The sequence below is a fragment of the Podarcis vaucheri genome (assembly GCF_965113315.1).
Source record: "Podarcis vaucheri genome assembly, chromosome: 1".
Classification (NCBI taxonomy): domain Eukaryota; kingdom Metazoa; phylum Chordata; class Lepidosauria; order Squamata; family Lacertidae; genus Podarcis; species Podarcis vaucheri.
Window position 1 is genome coordinate 12,134,173 of NC_138759.1, and position 19,760 is coordinate 12,153,932.

Consider the following 19,760-nt stretch of genomic DNA (forward strand, 5'->3'; position numbering starts at 1 on the left):
CCTATCCCACATCCCAAGCACATCTGTGAGGGTGGCTGGGCTGAGAGAAGGGCTTCCTTCAAAGATCTCGGAGCCCTGGCAGGTTCATATGAGGGAAGTCTTTCAGAGAGCTTGGGCCAATAGGCTAGTTCTACCCACAATCCTACACCTAGGCAGCCCAGGAGTCTGGGGAATACGATTCTGGGGTTCAGGAGTTCCTTTGCCTCCTGAGTCTTGGGTTTGGAGAAGGGATTCTTGCTGTGTCACAGCCAAAAGGAGAGAACCTATGCTTGTCCTGACATTTAAAGCCCTAAAAGGCCTCGGTCCAGGGTGTCTGAAGGAGTTTCTCCACCCCCATCGTTCTACCCGGACATTGAGGTCCACTGCCGAGGGCCTTCTGGCGGTTCCCTCACTGTGAGAAGCCAAGTTACAGGGAACCAGGCAGAGGGCCTTCTCAGTAGTGGCGTCTGCCCTGTGGAACGCCCTCCCACCAGATGTCAAAGAGAACAACAACTACCAGACTTTTAGAAGACATCTGAAAGTAGCCCTGTTTAGGGAAGCTTTTAATGTTTGATCTATTACTGTATTTTAATATTTTGTTGGAAGCCGCCCAGAGTGGCTGGGAAGCCCAGCCAGATGGGTGGGGTATAAATAATAATAATAATAATAATAATAATAATAATAATATTGAATGCATACTTGCTTTACTAGTGGGCATGTACACAACCCACATATACAACCTAACAAAGAAAGTTCCGTTCATTTTCTGGCGACGCTGATGCAGGAAAGGCGAGGACAGCGAGACGTGAGATTCAAAGCTGGAAACCTCAGTTGCGAAATGGACCTTGGTCTCCCCATTTGCTTTGAATCGGGGCCACCATGTCTCACTGAGGCAGGCCTCCAGTGAACACTGGGGGGGCTTATTTCTCCGCATCCACAAAGGAGCCTTCCCTCCCCAGTCAAGCAGATTTGGGAGCCATAAATATCCCAGCGCCCAGGTTCCCATGGCATAAATTTGGTCAGAGCTTCCTCCCGCCCCTCACTTTTGCTTCCTCTCATTGAGATAAATGCGGTGCTTAAAACCTGATTTATTTTATCCAAGGGACAAATAGATTTATATCAACTGTAGCTTTGTAACAATTAATGTGACAGGCGGCAGAAGATTAGCTGCACTGTGTTGGAACACCGCAGTGTCGTTTATAGAGCAGGTGCTTTCGCTTTCGCTATTCCCCCCCCTTTCTTTTTTTGCGTTCCCTGCCTCTCTCAGTCTTTCGCTCACTGTTCCACCCCCGCACCCTTCCCCATTAAAGAGATAGTTATTGTGCCACTGTGAAAAGAGCAGCTGCTCTTCCCAAGTTTCCTTGTCAGCCTCTGTTTGCAATGTTGGTGTGGAATTAAGGGTGCGAAGCTGAGCCTTAATTACCCATAAGAACGACGTCGGAGGGGTAACTTTTGGGTGTCCCTCTGGGACAAACAGGATGAGAATGCATATTAAGCTCAATGAAGCAGTCTTGAAAAGGCCTTGGGAGTGGGGCGACATCATACCCTCCAACATTTCTCTGATGAAAATAGGGCCATCTTATTCCATAACAATAACAATAATAATGATAATTTTATTATTTAACCCCCCCCCCCCATCTGACCGGGTTGCCCCAGCCACTCCAGGCAGCTTCCAACATATATAAAAACATAGTAAAACATTAAACTTCCCTCTACAGGTCATAGTGTCAACTTTTCCCTTTTCTTGTGAGGAATCCTATTCGGAATAAGGGAATTTCCCTTAAAAAAGGGGAAATGTTGACAGCTATGCTACAGATCTGCCTTCAAATGTCTTCCAAAGCTTGTATAGTTACTTATCTCCTTGACTCGGGGATTGCATAATCCCATACCCTCCAACATTTCTCTCATGAAAATAGGGACATCCTAAGGGAAAGTGAGGGACGTGGGTGGCACTGTGGTCTAAACCACTGAGCCTCTTGGGCTTGCCAATCAGAAGGTCAGTGGTTCGATACCCCGCGACGGGGTGAGCTCCTGTTACTCGGTCCCAGCTCTTGTCAACCTAGCAGTTCGAAAGCGCGTCAAAGTGCAAGTAGATAAATAGGCACTGCTCCAGTGGGAAGGTAAACGGCGTTTCTATGCACTGCTCTGGTTTTGCCAGAAGCGGCTTAGTCCTGCTGGACACATGACCCAGAAAAACTGTCTGCGGACAAACGCCGGCTCCCTCGGCCTGTAAAGCGAGATGAGTGCCGCAACCCCAGAGTCATCTGCAACTGGACTTAACTGTCAGGGGTCCTTTAACTTTTTTTTTTTAAGGAAAAGTGGGACATCCCAAGATCAAATCAGAAGCTGGGATGGCTTCTGTAAATCTGGGACTGTCCCTGCGAAATGGGGGCACTTGGAGGGTCTGGGGCGTTTGAAGGACCCCTGTTGCTGGATGCTAAGTCAAATTAAATATAACCTCCTAGCCTTGGTGCCCACTCAGCGAGACTAAATCGATTTGGAACCTCAAGCTTTCAATTATGAACAAGGCAGGCACCTGTTGCTTCACAGAGTCAAAAGAGGCAACTCCTGACAGTGTGCAACTGGGGTGCGATTGCCCTCGCGACAGATTGTAATTTGACACACAGCACTGCCTCAGGGTGTCTATGTGTCAAGCCTACCCCAAATAACACAGTCTTGAAGTCAGCGGGCAACTGTAACCTCTGCAGCATTCATTAAGAGGAGCAGCGCTAGGCTGCATCAATACATGTTTCCTGTGAAGTTGCGCCTCTATATTTCTTTTCATTCACCTGTGGCCTTCCCAGATGCCATCGGATGCTGTGGAGAAACGCTGCACATGTGCTTGTTTATGCTCATGTTTCGGAGCCCAAAGAGTCTTTCCTGACAGAGTTGGAGGCCTTGTTCGGTGATGGTGTTGCAAGCTTTGTGTAGCAGTAGCGCTTGGTGACAGGTTCTGCCAGAAGAGAGAGGCTGTTGATTTAAGATTTTATGAGGCAGGTAAATTTGGCCGCTTTGGGCTGGGTGACAGCAGGCTCTGATTGACTGGAGTCTGCAGTCAGCTGGAAGTAAAGTGTCAAATGGGGGTTAACCATCAGCCAAGGAAAAGGAAGTGGTGTTTTAGTCACTTGAGGAGCTGGAAGAGAAGGGAGCTGATGAGGGAGGTGGGAGGAAAAGGGAAGCCTGACAGCCAGACACAAGCACAACAGTGCTCTTCCCACATATAATTCCCAGCAACTGGCTTTCAGAAGCCTCTGACATTGAAGGTAGAAAGCCACTTCTGCCCTGCAGAGAAGGTGGGGTTGCGGGCGTCATGACCTCATCACGCATGCGGCGGCTGCAGTCCAGCCCCTGCGCGATTGGGGGAATCCCCAGCTGCGTCACCCCCTGGCCAGCCAATCGGCTGTCTCTGGGGGCGTGGCCTGCCCTATTTAAGGCAGGTGCGACCGGGGATCTCCCTCTTTTCCCGCCTATCAGCTGTTCCTGTTTCTCACCCTCCCGCTCTTTAAGGTTTTCGTTCCTTGACATTGCTATGGACCTTGGTTGGCCGCCGTTGAGGGGCCTGGTAGGAATTTTTCCACTTGGCAAATTGGCACCAGCCACTTGGTTTTCGCCTACCTCGTAGCAAATCGTCACAACTTTCTTGGTATTGGCGGTTAGGCATTGGTATTGTTCTGTGGATGGAAGAGGGGAGGAAGCTCCGTCACCTGCCCAGCATATTGAAGGGTAATCCGATAAAGGATTCCGGGGGACGTGGCCCTGTCCGAAGCCTATGGAGGTGACGGCCTAAAGCACGCCCCCAAGCGGTGACCCTGTGGGGGTTCCTAGTTGATGTGCATCAGCAGGACTCCCCCTACTGGTGGTTAACCCTTCCTGGACTTCAAGCAGACAGGCTGAAGCTGGATATAGTCTGTTAGGACCAATGCCTAAGCCAATACCGCTAATCACCTGCAACCAATAAAGTTGTGGCCTTATTTAGCCCATTAACTTTAATAATTGTGTCATGCGTCTTTATTTCTACCGGGGGGGGGACTCGCCACTCAACTTAGCCATCATGGTTGGTTGATAACCCTGTCCTCCATTAATTTGTTTAAGAGATCAGCAGAATAGCTGAGGCCTGGATATTAATGTCATTAGTAACTGGAGTGTATGGGGTGTTGGGAAGGGGCAGTACCCCTGGTGGGGGACACATATTGCTCCTTCTGGGGTAGTTTTTCTACCTTTGGTCCCACCCTGCACTCAGCTCTCACCTGTGGCTCCTAGAAGCTGTCAGCATGCGACAGTGGCCACACCCCGGGAAAGGGCTTAATCTGGGTGAGGGAGGCCAAAGCATTTTTGGTTTTGACCTTAGCTGACTGTAGAAACTCTTTTGGACTGCAACTAATAGTGTCTGGAAGAAGAAGAAGAAGAAGAGGAAGAGGAGGAGGAGGAGGAGGAGGAGGAGGAGTTTGTTTGATATCCTGCTTTATCACTACCCGAAGGAGTCTCAAAGCGGCTAATTCTCCTTTCCCTTCCTCCCCCATAACAAACACTCTGTGAAGTGAGTGAGGCTAAGAGACTTCAAAGAAGTGTGACTAGCCCAAGGTCACTTAGCAGCTGCATGTGGAGGAGCGGAGACGCGAACCCGGTTCACCAGATTACGAGTCTACCGCTCTTAACCACTACACCACACTGGACTTCATTTGCTATTCCAATATAGTGGTACCTTGGTTTTCGAACGTAATCCATTCCAGAAGACTGTTCAACTTCCAAAACGTTTGAAAACCAAAGCAGTTACAGTGGTGCCTCGCAAGACGAAATTAATTCGTTCCGCAAGTTTTTTCTTCTTGCGAGTTTTTCGTCTTGCGAAGCACGGTTTCCCATAGGAATGCATTGAGAATCAATTAATGCATTCCTATGGAAACCGCTTGCCAGGCTGGCGGTGCGGAGAAGGGCTTTTCTCCCCACCGCAAGCCTTCAGGACAGGTACGGGAGCAGAGGGGAAGGGGCGCAGCGCTTCTCCTCTGTTCCCGGGGCTTGCGGTGGGAGGAGGGTTTTTCCTCTCCACCGCCAACATTCAGAACAGCATTCTGAATGTTGGCGGTGGGAAGGAAAACCCTCCTCCCACCGCAAGTCTTCAGGACAGCCATCCGAAGGCTGGTGCGGGGAGAAGGGCTTTTCTCCCCACCGCCAGCCTTCGGAGGAGCCTTCCGAAGGCTGGCGCGGGGAGAAGGGCTTTCCGCCCCACCGCCAGCCTTCGGAGGAGGTCCAAGGACAGTGGGGAAGATGCGCTGCGCTTCCCCGCTGTCCCGGAGATTTCCCTATGGGCTTTCGTCTTGCGAAGGAAGCCCATAGGGAAATTCGTTTTGCGAAGCGCCTCCAAAACGGAAAACCCTTTCGTCTAGCGGGTTTTCCGTCTTGCGAGGCGTTCGTCTTGCGGGGCACCACTGTACTTCCAGGTTTTTGGTGTTCGAAAACCGAAACTTTCGACTTCCAAGACATTTGTTTTTTTATATATATAATATTTTTTATTGTTTTTTTCCAGATAGAAATTGTTCAGCAAATTATACAGAAGCTTATCCATTTACAAAAAAGAAAAGAAAAGAGAAAAAGAAAAGAAGTTGGTTATTTCCAAGCTTGTTCCAGTCTACTATCGGACTTCCCCACGTCTCCCCCGCATTGCATTCTTAACAAATAAAGTTTCAACAAATTATATCCTTGTTTCATATGTTTCTTTTTTTTACCTTCAAACTTACATTTTAGTTTAAATTACTTATTGTCATGTTACTTTAATCAACAAATATAATAACCTTTCCAACCTTTAAACATTTATTCTTTTCATTAATTCATTATTTAATTTCAATGTCCTTCACTCTCATTGCTGGAGCTGTTTTCTCCAAAACGTGCGAATTCTTATAATTCATATAATTTATAAAACTTTTGCATATAGTCCTTAAATTTTTTCCAATCCTCCTCCATTGCTTCTTCTCCCAAGTCTCGGATCCTGGCAGTCATCTCAGCCAATTCCATGTAGTCCATCAGCTGCATTTGCCACTCTTCCAGTGTGGGCAAATCTTGAGTCTTCCAGAATTTTGCGATAAGAATCCTTGCTGCTGTAGTTGCGTACATAAAAAAAGTTCTATCCTTCTTTAACACCTTTTGGCCGACAATGCCCAAGAGGAAGGCCTCTGGTTTCTTAGGGAAAGTGTACTTAAACACCTTTTTTAATTCATCATATATCATTTGATATATCATATATCACCAGAAGGCCTTCACTTTAGGGCACGTCCACCATAGGTGAAAGAATGTCCCTTCAGCCTCTTTACACTTCCAACATCTATTATCAGTCAGGTGATATATCTTTGCTAGTTTGACTGGGGTCATGTACCACCTATATATCATTTTCATAATGTTTTCTTTCAAGGCATTACATGCCGTAAATTTCATACCGGTGGTCCATAACCTTTCCCAGTCTTCAAACATGATGTTGTACCCAATATCTTGAGCCCACTTTATCATGGCCGACTTAACTGTCTCATCCTGGGTATTCCATTTAAGCAGCAAGTTATACATTCTGGATAATAACTTAGTCTTTGGTTCTAACAATTCTGTCTCTAGTTTCGATTTTTCCACCTGGAAACCTGTTTTTTTTTTGTCCGTCTTAAATACCTCTTGAATTTGGGAATAATGGAACCAATCTTGCACCTTATCTTTTAATTTTTCAAAACTCTGTAATCTCCAGTTATCTCCAATTTTTTCTATTATTTCCCCATATGTCGGCCAGCCGGCCTCCATATTGGGTCTTTTCCGCGCCTTGGCCTCCACTGGTGAAAGCCACCTCGGGGTCTTACTTTCTAGCAAGTCCTTATATTTTGTCCAGACTATAAAGATTGCTTTTCTGACAATATGGTTTTTGAACGTTTTGTGTGTTTTTACCTTGTCGTACCACAAATACGCATGCCATCCTAAGGAGTTGTTAAACCCTTCCAGATCTAGGACATCAGTGTTCTTAAGCAAAAGCCAATCTTTCATCCAGCAGAAGGCTGCAGCTTCATAATATAACCTTAAGTCTGGCAGGGCAAACCCCCCTCTTTCTTTTGCATCAGTTAATATTTTAAACTTTATTCGGGGCTTTCCAAGACATTTGAAACCTGAGGTACCACTGTATCTTCCCAGAAAATGCCAATCCTGCCTACCGCAATCTTTTTTCTTTTTTCTTTTTAACTCTTAGGTGCAGAATTTTTGTGAGTTGCATCAAGGCGCATTAGGTAGTAAGCGACTCGTGGCTGTAACTTAGAATAACAACATGTGGCAACCTTAGCTCTGCTATGATATTAAACAGCACCATTTCCCAGGCTCAGACCCAGGCTGTGCCTTGGACTGACTGCCAGAGGGTGTGATTGGCATGGCTGGCAGCCAATCAGCTCAAGAACCTTGATACATCTTTATACTGACCTTCACGAATGTTCATAGCTTGATTGCTTACCTACCTAATGTGCTATTGCCCCCTAGCCTCCACTTCCTGAACTACAACTCACGGTTTTCATTCATCTCGTTGCCCCTTCCATCATACCCTCCAACGTTTCTCCGATGAAAATAGGGACGTCCCATTCCATAATGATAATTTTACTATTTATACCCCACACATCTTGCTGGGTTGCCCCAGACACTCTAGGCAGCTTCCAACATATATAAAAACATAAGACAACGTTAAACATTAAAAAGAAACTTCCCTATTCAGGATTGCCTTCAGACAGCTTGGATAACTCCACACCCTCCAATATTTCTCTGATGAAAATAGGGACATCCTATGAAAAAGCAGGATATTCTGGGATGAAATCAGAAACTGGGACGGCTTCTCTAAATCAAGGATGTCCCTGGAAAACAGGGACACTTGGAGGGTCTGTTACATATGGGAAAACTTCAAATGACTGTATACAGTGGTACCTCAGGTTACATACCCTTCAGGTTACATACTGTCAGAGCTGCCCTCAGGTCCCAGCTCACAGAGGACCACGCTAGCCAGCGTTCACTTTATAAAAGTCTTTATTGAGTTACAGTTTCCATTTTCAAGCTGCAGCGTGCAGCTCTACGTCTTAGAAGCTAGACCGGCGAAGCTCCGTCTGAGTCTCCGCCTCCTGTACACCAACTTAATACCCTAGCCTTACTCCACCTCTTCCGTCTTTCCCTTCTTCGCTGGGTCCCTCTGCCCCCCTGGGTCTCTTCCTTCCTGGACTCTTCTGACGCTGACCCCCCGGACCCTTCTCCCTCCTTGCGGCGGGCTTTGGGACCCGGCTCCCTTTCCGGGCTGCTTACTGTGCCACCTTCCTGTGTATTTGAACTTGGCGCGCGCGCCCAACCTTCCACCTTCCTCTTGACCGTTTCCTCGCTCCCCGACAGAGGTGTGGCCAGTCCTGACTCATGCTCTCCCTCCTGCGGCGAGCCGCCGGATCCCGATACCTGGCACCCTTCCTCCCTACTGCTCTCTATTGGGGAAGCTGGCCCCGATTTCCAACTGCTGCTCTCTGAGTCCCCTCGGGTCCCTCCTTCCTGGGGTGTCCCCCTGGGTCCCCCCCTTGCTCTGGCCACGGGCGCTCCTTTCTGCGAGTCTTCCGATTCACTGGAAAGACTCGGAGATCTCGGGCCGCCGTCCTCGCTCATATTTCCTTCTGATTCCTCCCCCTCGCTCTCTATTTCCTCTCTTTCCTGTGCCTCTGCCCCTGAACCCCTGACACATACGCTTCAGGTTACAGACTCCACTAACCCAGAAATAGTGCTTCAGGTTAAGAACTTTGCTTCAGGATGAGAACAGAAATCGCACGGCGGCAGCAGGAGGCCGCATTAGCTAAAGTGGTGCTTCAGGTTAAGAACAGTTTCATGTTAAGAACAGACCTCTGGAACGAATTAAGTACTTAACCCGAGGTACCACTGTATACGCCTGGTTCTTTTACAGAAGCCAGCTAACTTTAAAGCAATGAAATAGTCAATGTTTTCGTTGCTGCTGCTGAATCTAATAATGTTGTTGTTAATATTTCTGAGGTGCAGGTGTAATATAAGGCACATTCAGCAGATACTTTCTGAATCTCAGTGTGGGTCCCCAACCCATAAGTTACAGTTAGGGACGGACAGATCACCTAACTTCTGGTCCATGTCAATTTTGCATGCAGTCAGTCTGAAGTCCATTCTGTCTCCTTGGGGACAGGTTAAAAATGTGTGGGAAAGTCGCATTGAAACTGTACACATTCCATATCCATTGTGCATGCATTTCCCCATGAAATACAGTTTTCGTGCACAATGTGTGAACCCAAAATGTGTTGCAAAATTCAGAAAAAGGGCACAATATATCTGGAACCTCATAATTTGGTTGGTTCGCTTTAAAAATTAGGCAATAAATAAATAAATAATCATCGATCCCTAATCACAGTGATATGTGACCAGGAAGGTATTTCTTTTTGCCACTTCTGGAAACTTCATGAAAAGTGAGGACTTATTTTAGTTCAGCGCTACCTGCAAATGAGCAGTCCCATAAACAAGCACGCATGCAGAAAGTAGCAGGTATTCTATGCGCTATTTCCAGTGTTCTGTGGGTTTGAGTGATCTGAATCCCCAGTGGGTAGCTGATTATGTCTTCATCTTTCCAGAAGGTCACATTATACAAATCAATTGCTAATTCAATTAGTCATGAAAAAAACATCCCTGGGAGATGATTGGGAGTCAGTTATGTATGGGTGGCTGAGCAAAGTAAGTTGGCCCCGGTCGAGGGCTTTGATTTTTAATCCATAATGCCAAAGATTGCCACACTTTTGAACTGAAAAACCTGACTTGCAATTTATTTCTCACAGGGTAGAGTTTTATAGCCGCATTGACATTGGCATGTGTGTTCATGCGCGCAAAGTCTGTTCCTTATGCCTGACTAATAACAGCTTTTAAGGTTGATCTAATCAATATAGACTTAACTGTGAAGGGTTCTACGGTTAATGGCAGTGCTGTTTATCAAAAGTCAGCTTGCTCAACATTCCGTCACACTCTGATGTGACCAACAGAACCAGAATGGATTCATGCTGATTATTATTAGTAGCTAGATCAACGGCGTCACCAGGGACAGGGAGTAGGTCAAGACCTTGCCACAATTTGCGCCACTTCAATTTCTACACACACACCTGGGCAGGCAAAGATGGGATGAAGGCAAAACTGTTCTCTACACCTGGTGAGGGGTAGCAGGTAAATGTGCAACCTCCCGAGTCCTGGGTGCATGTATCACAACTGTTGGCATTTAACCAGGCTGATGTATGTCAGTTTGTTTGTTTGTTTGTTTGTTTGTTTGTTTGTTTAAGTGGCCTCGGTCCTGTATACATGAAGGAGCATCTCCACCCCATCGTTCAGCCCAGACACTGAGATCCAGCGCCAAGGGCCTTCTGTCAGTTCCATCATTGCGAGAAGTGAGGTTACAGGGAACCAGACAGAGGGCCTTCTTGGTAGTGGCGCCCGCCCTGTGGAACGCCCTCCCACCAGATGTCAAAGAGAAAAACAACTACCAGACTTTTAGAAGACATCTGAAGGCAGCCCTGTTTGGGGAAGCTTTTAATGTTTAACAATGCAATGCGTTATACATAGGGCTGCCTCTGAAGACGGTTCAGAAACTTCAGCTAGTGCAGAATTCAGCAGCCAGGTTGCTCGCCAGAGCAAGATAGTTTGAGCATATTACACCGATCCTGGTCCGACCGGTTCCCTGTAACTTGGCTTCTTGCAGTGAGGGAACCGCCAGAAGGCCCTCGGAGCTGGACCTCAGTGTCCGGGCTGAATGATGGGGGTAGAGACACTCCTTCAGGTATACTGGGCCGAGGCTGTTTAGGGCTTTAAAGGTCAGCACCAACACTTTGAATTGTGCTCGGAAATGTACTGGGAGTCAATGTAGGTCTTTCAAGACCAGTATTATGTGGAAGAAAAAGCTATCAATGGCTACTAGTCATAAGGAGTCTGTTCTGCTTCCACTGCCAGAAGTAGTATTTTTGTTACCAGGGCCAGACTGAGGTTTCCTGAGGCCCTCAACTACTGAAGGTAACAGGGCCCTTTATATGTCCAGCTGTCCTTTGTCAACAACAAATTGCCGCTGTTTTTGTGTTGAATATATGCTATATGGTAATTTATGGACCTAATAGGTATCTAAAGCCATTTGCACATGCAGAATGTAGGCACCCTATATATAAAAATGAGCAAACCCATGATATTTTAGGGAGCAGGCTAGCAGGCGGGGCCCTTTACTTACATCACAGGAGCCTACACAACACAAAACACTGTTGGTGTATGTAGGTTTTATTTTGTTTTTTAGCTTATATTTCGGAAATGTACATCCAGTTGTTTTTTCCTTTAATTTTTTTGCAGCCCCCCAAGAGAGTGGGGCCCTAAGCTATAGCTTGTTTAGCTTATATGTAACTGGCTGTTACACCCAGGTCCTGCTGGCAAACATCTGGTTGGCCATTTTGAGAAGTGGATGTTGGACTAGATGGGCCTTTGACCCAATCCGCCAGGCTCTTCTTATGCTCTCATGTATGAACCAAGTGGGGACGCGGGTGGCGCTGTGGGTTAAACCATAGGACTTGCTGATCAGAAGGTCGGCGGTTCGAATCCCCGTGACGGGGTGAGCTCCCGTTGCTCGGTCCCTGCTCCTGCCCATCTAGCAGTTCGAAAGCACGTCAAAGTGCAAGTAGATAAATAGGTACCACTCCAGCGGGAAGGTAAACGGTGTTTCCGTGCGCTACTCTGGTTCGCCAGAAGCGGCTTAGTCATGCTGGCCACACGACCCGGATGCTGTCTGCAGACAAACACCGGCTCCCTCGGCCAATAAAGCAAGGTGAGCGCGCAACCCCAGAGTCGGTCACGACTGGACGTAATGGTCAGGGGTCCCTTTACCTTTACATGAACCAAGTGTGCAACAGCAAAACAAGTGTCAGGGAATCCAGGTTCGCACTTCTCATATGAAACTAAAAATGCAGGTGGAGAGAGAGATTTCTTCTTCGCTTCTTCTTGGGGGAAGAGAGCAAGTCATGTTGTTAATTCCCTTTGATCAAGCCGCCAGCCCATTTTCCTTTGATGCTCCCCTGCCTCGGGAGTTTAATTCGACAAAACGTCCCAAGGTGCGGAATAATGCCCTCTTCCCCCGGAAAGGCGCTGGTTCTTTAATAGAATCCATCCTTTCTGTTAAGAGCTCCTTCGATCAAAACAGCCCCCAAATTCATTCCACTCTAAAAAGGTTTCTCTGCTGGGTACTAACTGGTTGTGCGGGTTTAACTGCCTTCTTTATTGTTATCTGCAAAAGCCGTCGCCGGAGTTCTCCACTGACAATAACTTACCTACAGGCACCTGAAGATTCAGAGAGCCCAGTTCTTCTGTTGGATGCAAAACTCTCATTAAGTACTTGGAAAAGGTTCCGGTTTTCCTCTCCCTAGACTCTTTCCACCTGGGCACAGTCTGAAGTCACATGATTCAGCAGCATCGTCAAAGCTAATCAGGTCTGGGTTGGATCACCTGGATTGTGGTCATGTGGGAGACCTGTGTACACGGCTCTTAGCTCCCAAAGGCAAAGGTGGGGTGCAAATGTGATGAATGAATAATAATAATAATAATTTACTATTTATACCCTGCCATCTGGCTGGGCCTCCCCAGCCACTCTGGGCGGCTTCCAACAAAATATTAAAATACTGTAATACATCAAACATTAAAAGCTTCCCTAAACAGGGCTGCCTTCAGATGTCTTCTAAAAGTCTGGTAGTTGTTCTCTTGGACATCTGGTGGGAGGGCGTTCCACAGGGCGGGTGCCACTACCAAGAAGGCCCTCTGCCTGGTTCCCTGTAACTCAGCTTCTCGTAGCGAGGGAACCGCCAGAAGGCCCTTGGTGCTGGACTTCAGTGGGGGGGGTGGAGACGCTCCTTCAGATATACTGGACCGAGGCTGTTTAGGGCTTTAAAGGTCAGCACCAACACTTTGAATCGTGCTCAGAAATGTACTGGGAATAAATAAAGCAATTTAAAAGAAGAGTTGAGCTTTGAGGCTTGGTTCACTGGATTCTGCAATCAATGCTAGGAAGGACTGCAGCTGTTTGGTAGAGCATCAATTCCACGTTCAATTCCAAGAATATTCAGGCAAGGCTAGGGTAGACCCTGTCTGGGACCCCAAATCGCCCTATGATCTTCATATGAAAGCTGGTATATAAATTAAATAGATGATGGATTCCGTTTTTCACTTGCTTTTTAAAAGGAAGGTGCGCCCATGCTTCCGGTCAACAGGTACACTCGGAATAGTGTCTCTCTCACACAAGCAGAAGATGGGTTTTTCTGAAAGTGTGTGGTTCCTGTTCTATGCTCTTGAAGGAGACCTTTTGGGGTATAAGGAGGAGTAAAGTGTTCTTCCAGGTTAAAAACACAAAGTTTCAGAACTTTGGGAAATACTGCCTTAGAGAAAGAAGACTCGCCTTAGAGGTAGGCCCCTGCAGGGCCGGATCAGATTAACAAAACCAATTTTCCACTAATATGGACTGCACTTGTTACAACAGAGTCCACTCTATGGTTAGAAACACACTTAGGAGTATGCGGTATCGATTCTGAACTGATTACTTTCCCTCCCGTAGCATTCTCTTTGTTGGATTTCACCACGGAGTCAATAAAAAACAGCAGTAAAAATGGGGAAAGAAAGAGACTGGCATTTAATGTAATGTATATTGATGTAAAAATGGGGAAAGAAAGAGACTGGCATTTAATGTAATGTATATTGATGTGAAGTCCTCTATAGCATTTTGCCATTTTTCTAAGGGCACTCGAATATATATATATATATATATATATATATATTGTCAGGGGTTCAGAAGCAGAGACGCAGAGAAGGGTGGAAACAGAGAGCGAGGGGGAGGAAGCCGAAGGGAGAATGAGTGATGATGACGACCCGAGATCTCCAAGCCTAAGCAGTGAGTCAGAGGACTCCCAAAAGGGAGCCCCAGTGAGCAGAGCAAGGGGGGGATCCGGGGGGACACCCCAGGAGGAAGGGAACAGAGGAGATTCAGAGAGCAGCAGCTGGAAGTCGGGACCCACGCTCATAACTGAGGGCGGCAGCAGCTGGAAGTCGGGACCCACGCTCAAGACTGAGAGCAGCAGGGAGGAAGGTAGCCAGGCATCGGGTTCCGGAGGCTGTCAGCAGGAGGGAGGGCACGAGTCAGGGGTGGTCACGCCCTCCTCAGAGAGCGAGGCAACGGTTAAGAGGAAAGTAGAGAGTTGGGCGCGCGCGCCAAGTTCAAATGCAGCGGAAGCTGGAGCAGTAAGCAGCCCGGAGAGTGAGCCAGGTCCTAAAGCCCGCCGCAAGGAGGCAGAAGGATCAGGGGGGTCAGCGTCAGAGGAGAGTAGAAGGGAGGAGGCCCAGGGGGGCAGAAGGACCCAGAGACGTAGGGAGAGGCGAAGGAGGTGGAGCAAGGCTAGGGTATTAAGCTGGTGTGCAAGAGGCGGGGACTCAGACGGGTCTTCGCCGACCTAGAGCAGAAGGTGTAGAGCTGCACGCTGCAGTTCGGAAATGAAACCTGTAACTCAATAAAGACTCTTTTAAAGTGGACGCTGTGTGGCGTGGTCCTATGTGAGCTGGGACCTGGTAGCAGCTCTGACAGTAAGACCCGTCTCTTCAAAGCTTCAGAAACCTGAAACCTCGCAGCGGGAGCAGAAGCCGCTAGGGGAGGAAGAGGGGTGTCTGTAAGCGAGCTCACAAAGGTTAGCAAGATGACGGAAGAACAGAGGATCTCCGCGCTGCAAGAGGCAGTGAACCAGTTGTCCTCAGAGGTATTGGCTTCCAAGAAACGGGAGGAGGAGATTACAGCCGCCTACAGAGACCTACACGCCAGGTTTGAAATGCTTGTTAAGCAAGGGCAACCGGGACCCAGACCGGAGGGCGTGGGATTGGCACGGAGAGCAGGAGGGCTTGTGGCTCACTTCGATGGGACTTTGCAACAGTACCCTAATTTTAGAGCAGACGTAATGTGCGCACTGCAACTGCTGGCAAAAGACTTTAGAGATGAGGAAGAGAAGGTGGGGTTCATATTGTCCCATTTGCATGGGGATGCCAAAGCCTGGCTGCGCAATTTGTGGAGGGATAAAGATCCGGCGCTTCAGAATGCAGATGCCTTTATCAAAGCGATGGATGCGTGTTTTTTGTCTACTATTGATGTGGATCTTGCCAGACGGGAGATTCATGGACTAAAACAAGGGAGGGCGAGCGTCCGGCAGTATCACGCCCGATTTTTTGCGCTGGTCAGTGCTTTAGAATGGGATCGGGATTCGCCCCCTGTCAGAGACCTCTTCTGGGAGGGTCTAAGTTCAGCGGTTAAGGATGAAATTGCAAGGGGGGAGAGGCCCCGAAGCACGCAGGAGGTGGTCCAAAGGGCGCTGACTGTGGGGGTGAGGCTGGAAGAACGTCCATGGTGCAGAGATGAAGGACGTGGAGGGCGCGAAGCAGCGAGAAGTTTCTCTTTCGTTCCGAGGGAAGCAGCGCGTGCGCAATCCACACCTCCGCCAGGAGGGGGAGGGGAACCGATGGAGGTTGGAGGTGCAAGGGCTCAGTCAGCAGCCAGAGCCCTAGCACCGGCAGCAGTGAAAGCGAAGCCTCCTAGAGGGAACAGGAAGTGTTACATCTGCGAGGATCCAGGCCATTTGGCGAAGGAGTGTCCCCGGAGGCTCCACAAGCACACTGCAGCCTCAGCAATGGTGACTGCAGCAACGCAGCAAGGAGAACCACAGCAGGGAAACGACGATGTCTGGCTGGAGACGGAGGCACTGGGGCCCAGCCAGACGCATCTGTGAAGCAGTCCCCAGCAATCTTGCAACCCACGGATCCCCTCCCACCCAAACCAGTAGTGCAGCTCACAGCATCTCTCCAGCTACCCGACGGCGTCACTATCGAAGTGCCGCTTTCTGTGGATTCTGGAAGCAACGCAGACTTTATAGCGCAGAGCTTTGTGGAGCAGCACGCTATACAGCTATTGCCTGCCACTCTGCCCCTGCAAGTCGTCACAGTGGATGGCAGAGAGTTGCTAGGGGGGCAGGTGGTGAAGCAGACGCCACCGATGGTGATGCGCCTTGGCAACCACAGGGAAGTCATCAGTTTTAATGTCACCCAACTGTCGGACACGCCCATTGTGTTGGGCATGAGTTGGCTGGACAGGCACAGTCCGACACTGGCTTGGTACCAGAGACAACTGATCTTCGGCTCCTCTTATTGCGCAGAACACTGCATCCTGCCCCGACGGGAGGGAGAGGAGGAGGAATCACAACTGCAGTTGGGAACGTTGCAAGCGGTCCCCCACAAATACGCGAGCTTTTTGGAGGTCTTCTGCGAGAAGGAGGCGGACAAGCTACCCCCTCACCGGCCATATGACTGCAAGATTGACCTCCTACCGGGGGCGACGCTGCCGAAGGGGCGGCTATACTCCATGTCTGAAGATGAAATGCAGGAACTCAAACAGTTCATCGAGCATAATCTGGAGCGTGGCTTCATCAGAGAGTCCAAGGCAGTGGGGGGCAGTCCCGTTTTCTTCGTGAAAAAGAAAGACACGCCCCAAAAAAGACTAGTTGTGGACTACCGCCTTTTGAACCAGATGACCAAACCGTCTGATTACCCCATGCCCAGGATTGACGACCTCCTCGCGACGGTGCGCAAGGGACGCGTGTTCACCAAGTTGGACCTGCGAGGGGCGTACAATCTCATCCGCATGCGGGAGGGCGATGAGTGGAAGACGGCCATGTTCACACCGCTGGGCACCTACGAATACAGAGTTATGCCCTTTGGATTACAAAATGGCTCTCACTGTTTTCAAGCTTTTATGCATCACGTGTTGGAGGGACTCCTCTACAAGACATGCGTCTGCTTCCTGGATGACATCCTGATTTTCTCTGACTCGCAGCAAGCTCACGACCGAGACGTGAGGGAGGTGCTCAGCAGGTTGCAACAACATAGACTGTACGCCAAGCTGGAGAAGTGCCAGTTCGACACGACGGAGGTGGATTTCCTGGGATACAAGTTGTCGGACAAGGGGATAGCCATGGACAGCACCAAGGTTCGTGCGGTATTGGATTGGAAAAGCCCGCGCAACCGGAAGGAGGTCCAGCGGTTTGTCGGCTTCGCCAACTTCTATCGCAAGTTTATCAAGGGGTTCGCGATGCAGACGGCAGCAATTACGGACACGCTCAGCTCCAAAAAAAAGAAATTCATCTGGACGGAGCAGGCGGAACAGTCCTTTCAAGCGCTCAAGCATCTCTTCGCATCGGAGAAGCAACTGCTGCATATCGACCCCAGTAAACCGTTGAGGGTAGAGACAGACGCGTCAGACAGAGCCGTGGGAGCTGTCCTGCTGCAGCGAGACCCGCAGGGGGTGTGGCGGCCGGGAGCGTTCTACTCCAGAAAGCTCAGCAAGTCGGAGCAGAACTACACCATCTGGGACAGGGAGTTGCTGGCCATTCATGCAGCTTTCAAGGCGTGGAGGCACTTCCTAATCGGCGCCAAGCACACGGTGCAGGTCTGCACGGACCACAAGAATCTGGAGCACTGGCGCACGGCTCAGTTCCTGAACCAGAGGCAGATACGTTGGGCGGAGTTCTTTGCTGACTTCAATTTCCGAATAGAGTACGTCCCAGGCGACACCAACATCATGGCGGATGCACTGTCCCGAAAACCGCAATACCTAGAAGAGGTGACGCCAGCGGCGGCCATGCACATCTTCGCACCGACGGCGTGGGCGTGTGCCTCAGCTACAGTAGACCTGGATGCGGTGCGACGTGCATTGCGGGACGACTCATTCGCGCAAGACAAGATGGCGGAACTGCTCAGAGGCACGGCTACCACGGACGAGTTCCAGGTGCGGGACGGCTTGCTCCTACGCAAAGGGGCTGTCTATGTACCAGGAGACGACCTTCGCGCCAAGGTACTGCAACAGTTGCACGACGCACCCACGGCCGGTCACTTTGGCACAGAGAAAACGATGGAATTAGTCGCGAGAGACTTCTGGTGGCCCAGGCTGAGAGGAGAGGTCGCGGACTACGTCGCGAGGTGCGACACCTGCCAGAGGGCCAAGCCGGTACACAGACCACCGGCGGGACTGTTAGAACCGCTGCAAACACCGTTTGAACCGGGGGAGAGGGTGGCCCTGGACTTTGTGACGGATTTACCCAACTCGAGAGGCAAGACAGCTGTGCTAGTGGTGGTGGACTTGTTCACCAAGATGGCACATTTCATTCCGTGTGCGAAGGTGGCCACGGCGGAACAAACCGCCAAACTGTTCATAGATCACGTGTTCAAAGTGCATGGCCTGCCACGGTCTATCCTGTCCGACCGCGGACGCCAGTTCATCTCGTCTTTCTGGCAGAAGCTGATGGGTTTTCTAAATGTCAAGGTCAATCTGGCATCAGCAAGACACCCGCAGACCAACGGGCAAGCAGAGAGGGTCAATGCCATCATGCAGCAGTACCTGAGATGCTATGCCAATCAACAGCCTGCGACGTGGGTGGATTACCTGCCGCTAGCCGAGTTCGCTTACAACAACACGAAGCACGTGTCCACAGGAGTGACGCCGTTCTTTGCCAACAATGGGAGGAATCCCAGAACCTTCCCGGGACTGGAGAGAGTGGGGGAAGGAGAACCACAGACGGCGGACGCGTTCGCGTCAGAGCTGCAGGCGGTCCACGATCAACTCAGACGGCAGCTGGAGCTAGCTAAGCACGCCTACAAGGTGCAAGCTGACAAGCACAGGCGGGTTGGCGAAGTGATCCAAGTGGGAGACTGGGTCTGGTTGGCAGCCCACGCAGTGCCGACCAGGTCGCTTGCCAAGAAGAAGTTGGGGCACAAGCAGATCGGTCCGTACCAAGTCGAAGCGCAGATCAACCCGGTAGCCTTCCGACTGGCGCTGCTGGAGGGTTCCAGAATGCATCCGGTGTTCCACAGGTCGGTGCTCACTCCCTACAAGGCACCTCACAGGTTCCAGGAGCCAGGGACGGCGCCAAGTCCGCTCCGGGAACGGACGGAGACGCGGGAGGTGAAGCACCAGGACCACATCAACGAGGTCACGGAGATTTTGGACTCCAGATGGGGGGAAGAGGGAGTCGAATACCTCTTAGCCAGAGAGGGCACCCGGGCCAGCGCCAATAGCTGGGTACCAGACTACGCTTTGGAGGAACCCCTGCTCAAGGACGAGTTTCATGCCCTCTTCCCACACAAACCCATGCCAGCGAGCTTCTTCGACGACTGGTTGTTCACACCCACACTTTCTTCCAGCACGTTCCATGGATTCGACTCAGAAGGGGAACCCGCACGGAGCACCCGTTCCCCAGAAGGTTCACCGGCAGGTTCGGCATCAGGCAACTCGTATTGGTGGGACGATCGACCAGAGGAGCGATGGCGCAGGAAGTGGCTGGAGATGCCAGGTCGAGCGACCGACGCAGAGACTGACATGGACGTGTTCGGGGAGGACCTCGGGTTCGAGCACGGCGGTACAGAGATGGAAGAGCAACAAGTCAACGTCGACGACCGCGAGGGGGAAGACTCGGAGGTCTTCAGTTGGCGGCCACCCACGGGGAGCGACCTGTATCCAGCATTCCCTCCCATGATGATGGAGCGCCCAGCACCCACACCTGACAGCGGGGAGGGGGGAAGGGGGGGCTTCGAGGGGGGGATGGATGTCAGGGGTTCAGAAGCAGAGACGCAGAGAAGGGTGGAAACAGAGAGCGAGGGGGAGGAAGCCGAAGGGAGAATGAGTGATGATGACGACCCGAGATCTCCAAGCCTAA